Source organism: Salvelinus alpinus, chromosome 16 (assembly GCF_045679555.1).
Source record: "Salvelinus alpinus chromosome 16, SLU_Salpinus.1, whole genome shotgun sequence".
NCBI classification, from domain to species: domain Eukaryota; kingdom Metazoa; phylum Chordata; class Actinopteri; order Salmoniformes; family Salmonidae; genus Salvelinus; species Salvelinus alpinus.
The window spans coordinates 41,536,823-41,555,392 of NC_092101.1; the positions used below are offsets into that span (position 1 = coordinate 41,536,823).

The 18,570-nt window shown below is 47.3% G+C and overlaps 1 protein-coding gene across 1 annotated transcript in view; it reads right to left on the minus strand.

The window, feature by feature from the left end:
- The window catches only part of ror1 (receptor tyrosine kinase-like orphan receptor 1), a 246,609-nt gene that overhangs the window by 108,857 nt on the left and 119,182 nt on the right, over positions 1–18,570 (minus strand). The gene's annotated exons all lie outside the window — the stretch shown is intronic.

The following is an 18,570-nucleotide window of genomic DNA, read 5'->3' on the forward strand; positions in this document are numbered from 1 at the left end:
ATTCCTGTCGAGAGAAGCACCTCGGAATAAATCTTCTGCACCCTTTCATTTCCAGCTGGGTAATTGGGGACACATGCGGGCACAACATCACCCCTCCTCCCCCTACTTCGCTCCTTAGCCCCCCAGGGGTGCGGGCTGTCAAGCAACCAGTAAGATCAAACCCTTACCTCAATTGAAACGTCCAGGAGTCAGGAGGTTCTGTGCCTCAATTAAACAAAAAACAGGGAGGAGGAGGAGGAGAGGAGGACAATGAGGAGAGGAGGAGGAGGAGGGGGGAGAAGGAGGAGAGGAGGAGGAGAGGAGGACAACGAGGAGAGGAGGAGGAGGAGGGGGGAGAAGGAGGAGAGGAGGAGGAGAGGGGGAGGAGGAGGAGAGGGGGAGAAGGAGGAGAGGAGGAGGGTGGAAAAGGAGGAGAGCAGGAATATAAAGAAGATAAGGAAAGAGGGAAGGTGGAGGAGGGCATATGGAAGGTGTTTACAGAATTGCTCTCCCCTGATGTTATCACATCGCTTCATTTCGTGGATCAGATGTTCATCACAGGCTGTACCACTACTGACCTTCCTAGAAACACAAGGGCTATCCTCTATTCTCCTCTCATTATCCTCTCCTCCTCCATTCTACTCTCATCTATTTTCCCCTCTCCTACTCTCTTATTTTCTCATCTATTTTCCCCTCTCCTCCTCTCTTCTCATCTATTTTTCCTCTCCTCCTCTCTTCTCATCTCATCTATTTTCCCCTCTCCTCCTCTCCTCTCTTCTCATCTATTTTTCCTCTCCTACTCTCTTCTTTTCTCATGTATTTTTCCCTCTCCTCCTCTCTTCTCATCTATTTTCCCCTCACCTCCTCTCTTCTCATCTATTTTCCCCTCCCCTCCTCTCTTCTCATCTATTTTTCCTCTCCTCCTCTCTTCTCATCTCATCTATTTTCCCCTCTCCTCCTACTCTCTTCTTTTCTCATCTATTTTCCCCTCTTCTCATCTATTTTCCCCTCACCTCCTCTCTTCTCATCTATTTTCCCTCTCCTCCTCTCTTCTCATCTATTTTCCCCTCTCCTCTTCTCATCTCATCTATTTTCCCCTCTCCTCCTACTCTCTTCTTTTCTCATCTATTTTCCCCTCTTCTCATCTATTTTCCCCTCACCTCCTCTCTTCTCATCTATTTTCCCTCTCCTCCTCTCTTCTCATCTATTTTCCCCTCTCCTCCTCTCTTCTCATCTATTTTCCCCTCCCCTCCCCTCTTCTCATCTATTTTCCCTCTCCTCCTCTCTTCTCATCTATTTTCCCTCTCCTCCTCTCTTCTCATCTATTTTCCCCTCTCCTCCTCTCTTCTCATCTATTTTTCCTCTCCTCCTCTCTTCTCAGCTATTTCCCCCTCCTCCTACTCTCTTCTTTTCTCATCTATTTTCCCCTCTTCTCATCTATTTTCCCCTCTCCTTCTCCTCTCTTCTCTTCTCTGCGCACGGGTAAGGATAAAGAACTCTCACAATGTAATACTGTGTTTGTTTTCAAAGAATGCTCTCGCCATCTATCTAAAGTACCAGCTTTCCCTCATAGGGAAGAGATACACTATAGACAACGTTTCTTTATATAAACACATTAGACAACCTGACAGGGTTCCTCTCAAAGTAATACACCCATTATCTAGTTGGTCTAATGTACACAATCATCCTGACTTCAACACACACACACACACACACACACACACACACACACACACACACACACACACACACACACACACACACACACACACACACACACACACACACACACACACACACACACACACACACACACACACACACACACACACACACAGTAATACACAAAATCCCCCAGTCTTCAAAAGAGAACAGTGGACTGTTATACTATACTGAACTCCACTCTGTCTGTATATACTGTAACTAAATGTGGTTTCAAAACTAGGGTCAATGTAAATGTTTGCCAAACCTATGAAAGCATAAATACACACAAGTAGTTGTGGTTCAGTTACAAATTAGAATGACTTTGTTCTGTCCAACCCAAGATGACCGTTCTTTCTGACTCAGATTACAGTATTACACCATGTGCCTTTCTTTCATTTATTTAGGTCATAGTATAGTTTTTGCCCAGCACTAGTTGGGAGGTGCCTATCACCCTTGTTTGCTACAGATTACAGGCCATTATTTTGGATGGTTTAAACTTGATTAACCAACCCCAGGCCTCGCTGGTTAGACTTCCATGAGGGTTTTGATGGATGTTAGCTGGGTCACTCTGGCCACCCTCCCTGGATCTCTGGTCCCTGGAAAAGGAGAGTATTGAACCACTCAGAACCACACAGACCCGTTTAATGGCATGATTGACTATCCTTTACAGTTTTTTCCAATTGCTAACACACTAAAATGACATGCACAGCACAATTATTTAAACTGACACACAGAGAGCAAAACCTCTTCTCAAGTCTCCAAAAGTCTAAACACATTTTCTGCTTTACACACATTTTGCAATTCAAAATGGCACTTTTTAAATGCACACACAGTTCTCTGCATAAGACACAACAATCTGACATAAAGTCACATGTTTGCCATTTCAAAACACTGCCATTCAAAATGACACTACATGAGCTAATTGGCCAATACATGTGCCACCTGGCCAAACACCTCAATGGTTAATTGTTACCACTTCAATCAGGAAGTAAGCACTATGAAAAGACCACAGGTGAGCACCTTTTGTTTTACAACAACAATGGAAGCTGTTGCAGAGAGAGGAAGAGGAAGAGGGAGGGTGAGAATAAGAGGGGGAGGAAGAGTGAGAGGTAGGGGTAGAGCTGCTAGAGGAGTTCATGGCCAAAGAAGACAACAACTTTCAAATGGAATCAGGGCAACCTTAGTTGATCATGTCATCAACCATGGGCTGACAATGCGAGAGGCTGGACAGAGAGTGCAGCCCAACTTGAGCCGTTTTACTGTCGCCTGTGTCATCCGGACATTTAGACTGGAGTACAGGTATGTAACCAACATTTCTTTCACACTATGTAGTACACCCCATGTCATAGTGTATCAGTTGGGTGACACCTGTTTACTTAATGAATGGCTGATGTCATACACTAACTGCACAAATTTCCTGTAGAATTTACTCTAGTGTGGGGGAAATATCTTTAGGCTGCATTGTCCAAGCCCTATATTTTTGTTTTTTTGTTTTTCTAAAGGACTGAGAGACGCAACCATGGTGGAGGAAGGGGCCAAATGTTCACCGGGGTACAGGAAGCTGCCATTGTAAACTTGGTTTCGGAAAATAATGAAATCAGATTACGAGAAATTCAAAGCCACATCATCCAAGACAACACCATATTCAACAACATTCAACGAGTCAGTCTGTCCACATTGGCTCGCATTCTCAAGCGAAACCAAATCAGAATGAAACAACTTTATAAGGTGCCGTTTGAGAGAAACTCTCAAAGAAACAAAGAGGTCAGACAAGCATATGTGGATGTAAGTACAATATTGACTGCAGTACACTACACGCAACATTGTTTCCCAGTGTACTGGATAACACCATATTGACTGCTTTTGTTCTTTGTTTTCAGGGAGTACTGGAAATGGATGCTCATGCAATCCCACATGAGTTCATCTTTATAGATGAGGCTGGGTTCAACCTAGCAAAGACCAGAAGAAGGGGGAGAAACGTCATTGGCCACAGAGCCATTATAGATGTTCCTGGCCAACGTGGTGGGAACATCACAATGTGCGCTGCCATCTCCAATACGCATGGTGTCCTTCACCGCCATGCCAACCTTGGACCATACAACACAGCCCATATTCTCACATTTCTGGACAGACTCCACAACATTCTCATACCACCAGAGCGTATGAATGATGCAGACCATCAAAGAACCCGGTACGTTGTAGTATGGGACAACGTGAGCTTTCATCGTGCAGCCCCAGTCCAAAACTGGTTTGCTGACCACCCACCATTTCTCGTGCAATACCTCCCACCATACTCACCATTTCTGAACCCCATAGAAGAGATATTTTCGGCATGGCGGTGGAAGGTATACGACCGGCAGCCCTTTGTGCGCATGCCTCTTGTGCAGGCTATGGAAGAGGCATGTGATGAGATTGATGTGGGTGGGATTCAGGGATGGATAAGGCACTCAAGGCGCTTCTTCCCTCGATGTCTGGCAAGGGAAGATATTGCCTGTGATGTGGACGAGGCGTTGTGGCCAGACCCAGCTGTGGCCTGTGATGTGGACGAGGCGTTGTGGCCAGACCCAGCTGTGGCCTGTGATAAGGACGAGGCGTTGTGGCCAGACCCAGCTGTGGCCTGTGATGTGGACGAGGCGTTGTGGCCAGACCCAGCTGTGGCCTGTGATGTGGACGAGGCGTTGTGGCCAGACCCAGCTGTGGCCTGTGATGTGGACGAGGCGTTGTGGCCAGACCCAGCTGTGGCCTGTGATGTGGACGAGGCGTTGTGGCCAGACCCAGCTGTGCGGCAAGATGCTGCATAATTATTTTTCTTGCCTCTTTTTTTCTATATATTTTTTCTGCTAATTTTTTCTGCAATTTTCTTTTTCAGTTTACTGTTTTTTTTGTGAGCATATTTTTGTTCAGTCCAATGTAAATATATCTGCTGTGCATATGTTGCACTGACTTGTTTGGTGAAAAAATAAAATGTTTCAACAGCATGTGTGTGTATCTGCAAATAATTCTGTGCATCTGAAGAATTTTCTACAATTTGAACTATTTTAGTATTATGGCAAAGCATACTAATGATGAGAGTGCTTTTCATTATGCACAACAGTGTGTAGTTGGTTAGACAAAAATCTGGTAATATGAATGAAGTGTGTGCCATTTCGTGCAAACGTTTGATTTTGATAATGCTATATGTAGTTTTGGTTGCAGTGCTTAATTTTGCAGGATTTATGAGGTACTTTGCAGTTTGAGTGTGTGGTTTTGTGAATTGTGTTAAGTATTTTGATAAAACCAGCCTAGTTTGCAAAATTGTGTTTTAGAAATTGGGAAAAACTGTAAATGTAATCTTACTGCCACGTATAGCGTCTGTGGCTCTAGACTGCTCTACACTGTCTGTCAGTTAAAAGTAGTGCCCTATATAGGCAATAGGGTGTCATTTGGGTCACAGACAGACGCGAGGCACTTTAGTGTTTTTCACTAATGTCCACATCTGGAATATCTGCTGGCTTTGAAATGAGCAGCCACTGTTGACAATCCACAGAGGCCTTCCTGGGACCCTCCCTCCTTCCCCTCCTTCCTTTGTTCCCTCTCATCTGTCCCTCCCAAGCCGACTGACATCCCCCTATCCCGTCCTACCCCCCACACCGTCCTGCTTCACCCCACCGCACCCCGACACCCCCTCTGCCTGCAGACTGTTTTATCAAGTCTCCTGTGAGCAGTAATACAAGCAAAGGGGACGCGTGTGTGTGTGTGTGTGTGTGTAAGCGTGCGTGCGTGCGTGCGTGCGTGTGTGTGTGTGTGTGTGTGTGTGTGTAAGCGTGCGTGTGTGCGCGCGTGTGTGTGTGTGAAAGACAGACATACAAAAAAAGTATGAGAATGATGGAGGAAGGGAGCTAAAGTCAGCAGCAAGTCAGAGACAGGGGGAGAAAGAAATCAGAGACAGGGGGAGAAAGACAGGAGGAGAGAGAAATCAGAGACGGGGAGAAAGACAGGAGGAGAGAGAAATCAGAGACAGGGGGAGAAAGACAGGAGGAGAGAGAAATCAGAGACAGGGGGAGAAAGACAGGGGGAGAAAGAAATCAGAGACAGGGGGAGAAAGACAGGAGGAGAGAGAAATCAGAGACAGGGGGAGAAAGACAGGAGGAGAGAGAAATCAGAGACAGGGGGAGAAAGACAGGAGGAGAGAGAAATCAGAGACAGGGGGAGAAAGAAAGGAGGAGAGAGAAATCAGAGACAGGGGGAGAAAGACAGGAGGAGAGAGAAATCAGAGACAGGGGGAGAAAGACAGGAGGAGAGAGAAATCAGAGACAGGGGGAGAAAGAAATCAGAGACAGGGGGAGAAAGAAATCAGAGACAGGGGGAGAAAGACAGGGGGAGAGAGAAATCAGAGACAGGGGGAGAAAGACAGGAGGAGAGAGAAATCAGAGACAGGGGGAGAAAGACAGGAGGAGAGAGAAATCAGAGACAGGGGGAGAAAGACAGGAGGAGAGAGAAATCAGAGACAGGGGGAGAAAGACAGGAGGAGAGAAATCAGAGAAAGACTCATCTCCTCTAATGTGTAGATTAGTCAGTTAGACACCTCTTCAGAGCCAGGAGCTCATAAATTAGCCTGCAGGAATGTTCCACTATCTGTCCGTCTGTCTAACCCTAATCTGCCTACTACACCCGGCCCAAGGAAACACTGTCACTATTCACCCAATAATATGCCTGCCTGTGGTTTCATGTCTAGAAAGCAGAGTAGGGGAGAGAGAGATGGGGGAGAGAGAGAGAGCGAGAGAGATGAGAGAGAGAGAGATGGGGGAGAAATAGAAAGAGAGGAGAGAGAGCAAGAGAGAGAGATGGGGGCAAAATAGAAAGACAGGAGGGAGAGAGAGAGAGAGAGAGAGAGAGAGAGAGAGAGAGAGAGAGAGAGAGAGAGAGAGAGAGAGAAAGAGAGAGAGAGAGAGAGAGAGAGAAAGCACTAGGGCTGATCCCATTTAGTCGACTGGTCCATTGTTTGGTCCTCCCCCGCCCTCTTTTCGGAAAAGCTGACCACAACTCCATTTTGTTGCTTCCAGCCTACAGACAGAAACTAAAACAAGAAGCTCCCGCGCTCAGGTCTGTTCAACGCTGGTCCGACTAATCTGATTCCACGCTTCAAGACTGCTTCGATCACGTGGATTGGAATATGTTCCGCATTGCGTCCAACAACAACATTGACGAATACGCTGATTCGGTGAGCGAGTTCATTAGAAAGTGCATCGGCGATGTCTTACCCACAGCAAGTATTAAAACATTCCCAAACCAGAAACCGTGGATTGATGGCAGCATTCGCGCGAGACTGAAAACACGAACCACTGCTTTTAACCAGGGCAAGGTGACCGGAAACATGACCGAATACAAACAGTGTAGCTATTCCCTCCGCAAGGCAATCAAACAAGCTAAGCGTCAGTATAGAGACAAAGTAGAGTTGCAATTCAACGGCTCAGACACAAGAGGTATGTGGCAGGGTCTACAGTCAATCACGGATTACAAAAAGAAAACCAGCCCTGTCGCGGACCAGGATGTCTTGCTCCCAGACAGACTAAATAACTTCTTTGCTCGCTTTGAGGAAAATACAGTGCCACTGACACGGCCCGCTACCAAAACCTGCGGACTCTCCTTCACTGCAGCCGACGCGAGTAAAACATTTAAACGTGTTAACCCTCGCAAGGCTGCAGGCCCATACGGCATCCCCAGCCGCGTCCTCAGAGCATGCGCAGACCAGCTGGCTGGTGTGTTTACGGACATATTCAATCAATCCTTATCCCAGTCTGCTGTTCCCACATGCTTCAAGAGGGCCACCATTGTTCCTGTTCCCAAGAAAGCTAAGGTAACTGAGCTAAACGACTACCGCCCCGTAGCACTCACTTTCGTCATCATGAAGTGCTTTGAGAGACTAGTCAAGGACCATATCACCTCCACCCTACCTGACACCCTAGACACACTCCAATTTGCTTACCGCCCCAATAGGTCCACAGACAACGCAATCGCAACCACACTGCACACTGCCCTAACCCATCTGGACAAGAGGAATACCTATGTGAGAATGCTGTTCATCGACTACAGCTCAGCATTTAACACCAGAGTACCCTCCAAGCCCTGTGCAACTGGGTACTGGACTTCCTGACGGGCCGCCACCAGGTGGTGAGGGTAGGTAACAACATCTCCACCCCGCTGATCCTCAACACTGGGGCCCCACAAGGGTGCATTCTGAGCCCTCTCCTGTACTCCCTGTTCACCCACGACTGCGTGGCCATGCACGCCTCCTACTCAATCATCAAGTTTGCGGACGACACTACAGTGGTAGGCTTGATTACCAACAACGACGACACGGCCTACAGGGAGGAGGTGAGGGCCCTCGGAGTGTGGTGTCAGGAAAATAACCTCACACTCAACGTCAACAAAACAAAGGAGATGATTGTGGACTTCAGGAAATAGCAGAGGGAGCACCCCCCTATCTACATCGACGGGACAGTAGTGGAGAGGGTAGTAAGTTTTAAGTTCCTCGGCGTACACATCATGGACAAACTGAATTGGTCCACCCACACAGACAGCGTTGTGAAGAAGGCGCAGCAGCGCCTCTTCAACCTCAGGAGGCTGAAGAAATTCGGCTTGTCACCAAAAGCACTCACAAACTTCTACAGATGCACAATCGAGAGCATCCTGTCGGGCTGTATCACCGCCTGGTACGGCAACTGCTCCGCCCACAACCGTAAGGCTCTCCAGAGGGTAGTAAGATCTGCACAACGCATCACTGGGTGCAAACTACCTGCCCTCCAGGACACCTACACCACCCGATGTCACAGGAAGGCCATAAAGATCATCAAGGACAACAACCACCCGAGCCACTGCCTGTTCACCCCGCTATCATCCAGAAGGCAAGGTCAGTACAGGTGCATCAAAGCACGGACCGAGAGACTGAAAAACAGCTTCTATCTCAAGGCCATCAGACTGTTAAACAGCCACCACTAATATCGAGTGGCTGCTGCCAACATACTGACTCAACTCCAGCTCACTTTAATAATGGAAATTGATGAAAATTGATCAAAAATCTATCACTAGCCACTTTAAACAATGCCACTTAATATAATGTATATGTATATACTGTACTCTATATCATCTACTGCATCTTGCCATCTTTATGTAATACATGTATCACTATCCACTTTAAACTATGCACTTTTATGTTTACATACCCTACATTACTCATCTCATATGTATATACTGTACTCGATACCATCTACTGCATCTTGCTATGCCGTTCTGTACCATCACTCATTCATATACCTTTATGTACATATTCTTTATCCCTTTACACTTGTGTGTATAAGGTAGTAGTTGTGGAATTGTTAGGTTAGATTACTCGTTGGTTATTACTGCATTGTCGGAACTAGAAGCACAAGCATTTCGCTACACTCGCATTAACATCTGCTAACCATGTGTATGAGACAAATAAAATTTGATTTGATTTGATTTGGTCGATAGGCTGTTGGTTGACCTAGATTTCTTTAGTTGACCAGTGGCAAATATTTTCTTTAAGTGACACCTGTCTGATTCGTGCCTGTCTTGAGTGGACTGATCCATTGTGCAGGCCGTGGGGATGGCACAGTCCATTAGTCTAAGATGTAGTCCTGAAATTGTTTATGGTTATATTACATAAGAACAATGGTGCAACACAAATGAAAAAATATATTATTTCATAACAAATGCGCTTTCACCTGCGTTGGATAGTGGTCGCTGTCCGCAGTTCTGAAACACATCAGTGTGCTGTTGAATTGGCTACTTTTCCTAGACCATGTTGCTATGTGCATAATAGCAAAGTTAACCAGCATATTGGTGTTGAGAACAATGAGGCGGAGGCAGCAGCAGAATGAGATGAGAAAACAGCCCTTGTCTTATTGTCTAAGAAAAGTGAGGAGAGGAAACCTCAACTTAATTAGGTTTCTGGTATTATTTATAATGAATTTTGTGTTTTTTACACTGTTCCAAATTGTCCGAAAAATAATAATAACCCTCCCTTTTCTTTATCTCCTTCTTATTGTTATTATTATTATTATTATTGTGATCCTCATTATAATAATTAGGTTAATTTAAAATAAAATAACAAAGCGACCCTTGAATAATGTCACGATTTCCGCCGAAGTCGGCTCCTCTCCTTGTTCGTTCGGCGTTCGACGTCACCGGCTTTCTAGCCATCGCCGCTCCATTTTTCATATGTCCATTTGTTTTGTCTTGTCCCATACACACCTACTTTTCATTCCCTAATCAATCTACATGTATTTAGCCCTCTGTTTCCCATCATGTCTTTGTGTGTAATTGTTTATTGTTATGTGGTGTGTCAGGCTTTTGTTATTTCTGTGGTTTTGGCACTTGTATGTTTTTATTGTGCTGTCTATTTGGAACGGAATTAAAGTACGCCTGTTTGCTACACTCTGCTCTCCTGCACCTGACTTCGCCTCCGCTACACACGCTTAACAAATAATTAGCGTAAACAATAAATAAACCGTTCCATTTTCTGAAATTGCATTCACCAATGAATGTGACTGCTTTTAGTCTTTGCTGTATTAAATGCTTAACACAAAACAACAGACTCTCTGGTGTGCTTATAATTTATTTTGTGTTGTTTACATTGTTCCAAACAGTCAGATATTTTTTTTTATCTAACAGCACCTGTTTATCTAACAGCACCAGCATAATACACTTGATCTCCAGTATTTTCCACAACTAGTCAAATTTATTCCACACATCTGACTTCCCCTTTACCTCCTGAGCAACCAGTAAACATTCACCCATTTTTAGTTTATTTGCATCCATTATGCTGTTACGGTGTTTGGAGTTTGTTATAACGAATTTATTGGTGTGATTATGATATGCTATATGTCAGGTCCTATTGGTCACTTGCATGTGATGCATACGTGCCACGTTAAGAGAGGGTTGAGGGAATAGGGAATGTTTTTCCTAAACAAGTGAGTGATTTCGGAAACAGAACTTTTCAGTCATAAATGGTAGTAATTATGTTACAGCTTCAGCAACACGGACAGACAGATAAACACTGTTGATGTTCTGTGGTGGTCGCTACAGTAGGGAGGAGAGAGAGAACTGTCACGACTTCCGCCGAAGTCGGTCCCTCTCCTTGTTCGGGTGGCGTTCGGCGGTCAACATCACCGGCTTTCTAGCCACCGCCGATCCATTTCTCATTTTCCATTTGTTCTGTCTTTGTCTTTTCACACCTGGCTTCACGTATTCAATTACTTGTTTATTATTTAACCCCCTGTTCTACATGTTGTATTTGTGAGTGATTGTTTGTTGTATTGTGGTCCGTATTGTGGGCTTGGTAATTCTCTTGTATTTTGATGACTTTGAGTAAAGTGACTTTTATTTACTCATCTTTGCTGTCCTGCGCCTGACTCCTCTGCACCAGCTACACACAGACCTTTACAAGAACGGGTGGTTGTCACACAGTCACTCGCTGTCATTTTGTTTTTACACAGTGCAGCAAGTCAAGTCTTGCTTTGATATCCACACTTCCAGAAATGTTCCTTTTCTTTGTCTCTCCCTTTTTCCCAGTCTCTACTTCCTCTCACTATGACTTATATAGGAGGGGAAGTGGAACTGAAGTGTTTGTGTCGACGTTCAGCAGATTTGTGGTGTGTTGTGGAATGGAGTAGGGGTTGCTAAAGGGTGGCTAAACACTGAGTAAAAATATCTGACCACATTTCTCTCTGAATCCGTCTCGGTCTTGCCCGTTAAAACACCGGCCCCTTACATCTGTGTTAATAATGATATTTTAATGTGCGTCCGTCATCTCCGTTTACGACCTGATGCTTAAATCTGCACTAGAATAACTGTTTTGATAGCGTTTAGGAACACGTCTCATTTGAACTGAGAACGGGAAATCCAAACATGGAAGAGAGTATTATTAGGTGTGTAGAAATGGGTTCTACATATTACATTTGTCTTGAAGCTGGTATTCTAAAGTACTGGGGCTATTACTCATCTTTACCAAGACCCCAGTCCTAAATAACTCCTTCCCTCAGCCATTCCTGCCCCCCCCCCCCCCCCCCCAGTCCTAAATAACTCCTTCCCTCAGCCATTCCCCCCCCAGTCATAATAAATAACTCCTTCCCTCAGCCATTCCCCCCCCCCAGTCCTAAATAACTCCTTCCCTCAGCCATTCCTGCCCCCCCCCAGTCCTAAATAACTCCTTCCCTCAGCCACCCCCCCCCCCCAGTCATAATAAATAACTCCTTCCCTCAGCCATTCCCCCCCCCCCCAGTCCTAAATAACTCCTTCCCTCAGCCATTCCTGCCCCCCCCCCAGTCCTAAATAACTCCTTCCCTCAGCCATTCCTGCCCCCCCAGTCCTAAATAACTCCTTCCCTCAGCCATTCCTGCCCCCCCAGTCCTAAATAACTCCTTCCCTCAGCCATTCCTGCCCCCCCAGTACTAAATAACTCCTTCCCTCAGCCATTCCTGCCCCCCCCAGTCCTAAATAACTCCTCCCCTCAGCCATTCCTCCCCCCCCCCCAGTCCTAAATAACTCCTTCCCTCAGCCATTCCTGCCCCACCAGGCATAAATAACTCCTTCCCTCAGCCATTCCTGCCCCTCCCAGTCCTAAATAACTCCTTCCCTCAGCCATGCCTGCCCCCCCAGTCCTAAATAACTCCTTCCCTCAGCCATTCCTGCCCCCCCAGTCCTAAATAACTCCTTCCCTCAGCCATTCCTGCCCCCCCAGTCCTAAATAACTCCTTCCCTCAGCCATTCCTGCCCCCCCCAGTCCTAAATAACTCCTTCCCTCTGCCATTCCTGCCCCCCCCCAGTCCTAAATAACTCCTTCCCTCAGCCATTCCTGCCCCCCCCCAGTCCTAAATAACTCCTTCCCTCAGCCATTCCTGCCCCCCCAGTCCTAAATAACTCCTTCCCTCAGCCATTCCCACCCCCCCCAGTCCTAAATAACTCCTTCCCTCAGCCATTCCCACCCCCCCCAGTCCTAAATAACTCCTTCCCTCAGCCATTCCCACCCCCCCCAGTCCTAAATAACTCCTTCCCTCAGCCATCCCCCCCCCCCCAGTCCTAAATAACTCCTTCCCTCAGCCATTCCCACCCCCCCCAGTCCTAAATAACTCCTTCCCTCAGCCATTCCTGCCCCCCCCAGTCCTAAATAACTCCTTCCCTCAGCCATTCCCACCCCCCCCAGTCCTAAATAACTCCTTCCCTCAGCCATTCCTGCCCCCCCCAGTCCTAAATAACCCCTTCCCTCTGCCATTCCTGCCCCCCCCAGTCCTAAATAACTCCTTCCCTCAACCATTCCTGCCCCCCCAGTCCTAAATAACTCCTTCCCTCAGCCATTCCTGCCCCCCCAGTCCTAAATAACTCCTTCCCTCAGCCATTGCTGCCCCCCCCAGTCCTAAATAACTCCTTCCCTCTGCCATTCCCACCCCCCCCCAGTCCTAAATAACTCCTTCCCTCAGCCATTCCCACCCCCCCCCCCAGTCCTAAATAACTCCTTCCCTCAGCCATTCCCCCCCCCCAGTCCTAAATAACTCCTTCCCTCAGCCATTCCCACCCCCCCCAGTCCTAAATAACTCCTTCCCTCAGCCATTCCTGCCCCCCCCAGTCCTAAATAACTCCTTCCCTCAGCCATTCCCACCCCCCCAGTCCTAAATAACTCCTTCCCTCAGCCATTCCCACCCCCCCCCCCAGTCCTAAATAACTCCTTCCCTCAGCCATTCCCCCCCCCCCAGTCCTAAATAACTCCTTCCCTCAGCCATTCCCACCCCCCCCAGTCCTAAATAACTCCTTCCCTCAGCCAGTCCTGCCCCCCCCAGTCCTAAATAACTCCTTCCCTCAGCCATTCCCACCCCCCCAGTCCTAAATAACTCCTTCCCTCAGCCATTCCTGCCCCCCCAGTCCTAAATAACTCCTTCCCTCAGCCATTCCTGCCCCCCCCAGTCCTAAATAACTCCTTCCCTCTGCCATTCCTGCCCCCCCCAGTCCTAAATAACTCCTTCCCTCAGCCATTCCTGCCCCCCCCCAGTCCTAAATAACTCCTTCCCTCAGCCATTCCTGCCCCCCCAGTCCTAAATAACTCCTTCCCTCAGCCATTCCCACCCCCCCCCAGTCCTAAATAACTCCTTCCCTCAGCCATTCCCACCCCCCCCCAGTCCTAAATAACTCCTTCCCTCAGCCATTCCCCCCCCCCAGTCCTAAATAACTCCTTCCCTCAGCCATTCCCACCCCCCCCAGTCCTAAATAACTCCTTCCCTCAGCCATTCCTGCCCCCCCCAGTCCTAAATAACTCCTTCCCTCAGCCATTCCCACCCCCCCCAGTCCTAAATAACTCCTTCCCTCAGCCATTCCTGCCCCCCCCAGTCCTAAATAACCCCTCCCCTCTGCCATTCCTGCCCCCCCCAGTCCTAAATAACTCCTTCCCTCAACCATTCCTGCCCCCCCAGTCCTAAATAACTCCTTCCCTCAGCCATTCCTGCCCCCCCAGTCCTAAATAACTCCTTCCCTCAGCCATTGCTGCCCCCCCCAGTCCTAAATAACTCCTTCCCTCTGCCATTCCCACCCCCCCCCAGTCCTAAATAACTCCTTCCCTCAGCCATTCCCACCCCCCCCCCCCAGTCCTAAATAACTCCTTCCCTCAGCCATTCCCCCCCCCCAGTCCTAAATAACTCCTTCCCTCAGCCATTCCCACCCCCCCCAGTCCTAAATAACTCCTTCCCTCAGCCATTCCTGCCCCCCCAGTCCTAAATAACTCCTTCCCTCAGCCATTCCCACCCCCCCAGTCCTAAATAACTCCTTCCCTCAGCCATTCCTGCCCCCCCCCCCCCCCCCCCCCCTGGGGTAGAGAGAGGGTAGCAGGTTAGGGTCAAGGCTTGACAAGCAGTCTGGTGACCTCTCTGATGAGCTAGGCATCCTAAGATGACCAGAGCCATGCAGACACTAAGAACCTTTACAGCCTGCTCAGTCCTTCTGTCAGCCAGCCCACTGACAACAGCTGACACCCTACCATAAGGCTGGGGCTACTGTGGGCAGAGTCATCCACACACTCAGTTATTGATTCAGTCACACACTCTCCTGTTTAGACATTAGCCAGTGAATATCCTGACCATGACAATGAAGTCAGGTCAGAGAATAGAGTGAAGTCAATGTAATTGTTCTTTCAAAGGGAGAGAAAAAAACACTATAAGAAATGTCTTAAAGTGATGACGTGTCCCAATACACACACCCACACACACACACACACACACACACACACACACACACACACACACACACACACACACACACACACACACACACACACACACACACACACACACACACACACACACACACACACACACACACACACACACACACACACACACACACACACACAAACAAATACTCCTGCCATTCTGCACAGCATCTGTCCAGCGGAGTAAAATCACTAGCAGGAATGACATGGCTGTGTTACTCTCCAAGTTATATTTTGGGAGGTTTGTTTAGCTTGACTGTGATTCAGGCTCCAGCGCCACGTTCTTTAATTAGGCTAATACTCAGGCATACCAGAGGACCCTCTGATCCATCCACGCTTCACTTACTCTGATTGTTTTTGGTAGAAATTACACTCTCGCAGCTCTCGCAGCTCTCGCAGCTCTCGCTGTCCTATCACTGTAGAAGGTCTGGGGGCTGATTGTGATGTTTGCCTGAGAAGAGGTCGGTTGCCACGTATATCTAAAATACAGTTGCTGCTATACAGTGTGTGTGTGTGTGTGTGTGTGTGTGTGTGTGTGTGTGTGTGTGTGTGTGTGTGTGTGTGTGTGTGTGTGTGTGTGTGTGTGTGTGTGTGTGTGTGTGTGTGTGTGTGTGTGCGTGCGTGTGCGTAATCTGAAAATGTGTAGGCCTTTGCATGAAGGACACTCCTCAAACGTCCCCAGTGCTATCTGTCTGACAAAGCATCCCATTTTGGAGACAAAGGATCCCATTGGAAAAACCATAACTTCACTATGACTTTTCATTAGCCTTTGACTGACAGGCAGAGAGGCAGCTGTGATGAGAAAATGACCAGTCACTCAGCAGCTCAATGGACTAACTGTATCTCTCTTTACCCACTGAGACTGACATGGAGTCTGTCTCATCTGGAATCTGGATAAGGAGGAGAGGAGGGGGTGAGGGTGGGGGAGTGCGGAGCAGGGAAAGAGGGACACTCCATCTGTCCATCTCGGGGGTGCCATTGATCACTGGGATCTGAGGGCGCTCGGAGCTGTAAATCCCTCGGAATGCCGGGAACGCCGTGGCCGGGAAAACAAAGCCGGAGTTTTCCTCCAGTCCCATCTTACAATCAGTCACACATGAGGAGAGAAGGAATCGCAGAGAAGGTACAGAGGAGGAGAGAAGAACAGGGGGACAAAAGAGAGGAGAGGAGAGGAGAACAGGAGTGGAAAGGAGTAAAGAAGAGAAGAGAGAGGAGAGGATAGAACAGACGAGAAGAGAGAGGAGGAGGATAAAACAGAAGAGAAGAAAGAGGAGGAGAGGATAGAACAGAAGAGAAGAAAGAGGAGGAGAGGATAGAACGGAAGAAAGAGGAGGAGAGGATAGAACAGAAGAGAAGAAAGAGGAGGAGAGGATAGAACAGAACAGAAGAGAAAAGAGGAGAGGATAGAACAGAAGAGAAGAAAGAGGAGGAGAGGATAGAACAGAACAGACGAAAGAGGAGGAGAGGATAGAACAGAAGAAAGAGGAGGAGAGTATAGAACAGAAGAGAAGAAAGAGGAGGAGAGGATAGAACAGAAGAAAGAGGAGGAGAGGATAGAACAGAAGAGAAGAAAGAGGAGGAGAGGATAGAACAGAACAGACGAAAGAGGAGGAGAGGATAGGACAGAAGAGAAGAAAGAGGAGGAGAGGATAGAACAGAAGAGAAGAAAGAGGAGGAGAGGATAGAACAGAAGAAAGAGGAGGAGAGGATAGAACAGAAGAGAAGAAAGAGGAGGAGAGGATAGAACAGAAGAGAAGAGAGAGGAGGAGAGGATAGAACAGAACAGACGAAAGAGGAGGAGAGGATAGGACAGAAGAGAAGAAAGAGGAGGAGAGGATAGAACAGAAGAGAAGAAAGAGGAGGAGAGGATAGAACAGAAGAAAGAGGAGGAGAGGATAGAACAGAAGAGAAGAAAGAGGAGGAGAGGATAGAACAGAAGAGAAGAAAGAGGAGGAGAGGATAGAACAGAAGAGAAGAAAGAGGAGGAGAGGATAGAACAGAAGAAAGAGGAGGAGAGGATAGAACAGAAAAGAAGAAAGAGGAGGAGAGGATAGAACAGAACAGAAGAGAGAAGAGGAGAGGATAGAACAGAAGAGAAGAAAGAGGAGGAGAGGATAGAACAGAACAGACGAAAGAGGAGGAGAGGATAGGACAGAAGAGAAGAAAGAGGAGGAGAGGATAGAACAGAACAGAAGAAAGAGGAGGAGAGGATAGAACAGAACAGACGAAAGAGGAGGAGAGGATAGAACAGAACAGACGAAAGAGGAGGAGAGGATAGGACAGAAGAGAAGAAAGAGGAGGAGAGGATAGAACAGAACAGACGAAAGAAGAGTAGAGGATAGGACAGAAGAGAAGAAAGAGGAGGAGAGGATAGGACAGAAGAGAAGAGAGAACAGAACAGAAGAGAGAGGAGGAGAGGATAGAACAGAAGAAAAGAAAGAGGAGGAGAGGATAGAACAGAAGAGAAGAAAGAGGAGGAGAGGATAAAACAGAAGAGAAGAGGAGAGGATAGAACAGAACAGACGAAAGAGGAGGAGAGGATAGGACAGAAGAGAAGAAAGAGGAGGAGAGGATAGAACAGAACAGAAGAAAGAAGAGTAGAGGATAGGACGGAAGAGAAGAAAGAGGAGGAGAGGATAGGACAGAAGAGAAGAGAGAGGAGAGAACAGAACAGAAGAGAGAGGAGGAGAGGATAGAACAGAAGAAAAGAAAGAGGAGGAGAGGATAGAACAGAAGAGAAGAAAGAGGAGGAGAGGATAAAACAGAAGAGAAGAGGAGAGGATAGAACAGAACAGACGAAAGAGGAGGAGAGGATAGAACAGAAGAGAAGAGAGAGGATAGAACAGAACAGAAGAGAGAGGAGGAGAGGATAGAACAGAAGAGAAGAAAGAGGATAGGACAGAAGAGAAGAGAGAGGAGAGAACAGAACAGAAGAGAGAGGAGGAGAGGATAGAACAGAAGAAAAGAAAGAGGAGGAGAGGATAGAACAGAAGAGAAGAAAGAGGAGGAGAGGATAAAACAGAAGAGAAGAGGAGAGGATAGAACAGAACAGACGAAAGAGGAGGAGAGGATAGAACAGAAGAGAAGAGAGAGGATAGAACAGAACAGAAGAGAGAGGAGGAGAGGATAGAACAGAAGAGAAGAACGAGGAGGTGAGGATAGAACAGAAGAGAAGTGAGAGGAGGAGAGGATAGAACAGAAGAGAAGAGAGAAGAGGAGAGGATAGAACAGAAGAGAAGAGAGAAGAGGAGAGGATAGAACAGAAGAGAAGAGAGGAGAGAGGATAAAACAGAAGAGAAGAAAGAGGAGGAGAGGATAGAACAGAAGAGAAGAGAGAGGAGGAGAGGATAGAACAGAAGAGAAGAAAGAGGAGGAGAGGATAGAACAGAAGAGAAGAAAGAGGAGGAGAGGATAGAACAGAAGAGAAGAGAGAGGAGGAGAGGATAGAACAGAACAGAAGAGAGAGGAGGAGAGGATAGAACAGAAGAGAAGAAAGAGGAGGAGAGGATAGAACAGAAGAGAAGAGGAGGAGAGGATAGAACAGAAGAGAAGAAAGAGGAGGAGAGGATAGAACAGAAGAGAAGAAAGAGGAGGAGAGGATAAAACAGAAGAGAAGAGAGAGGAGGAGAGGATAG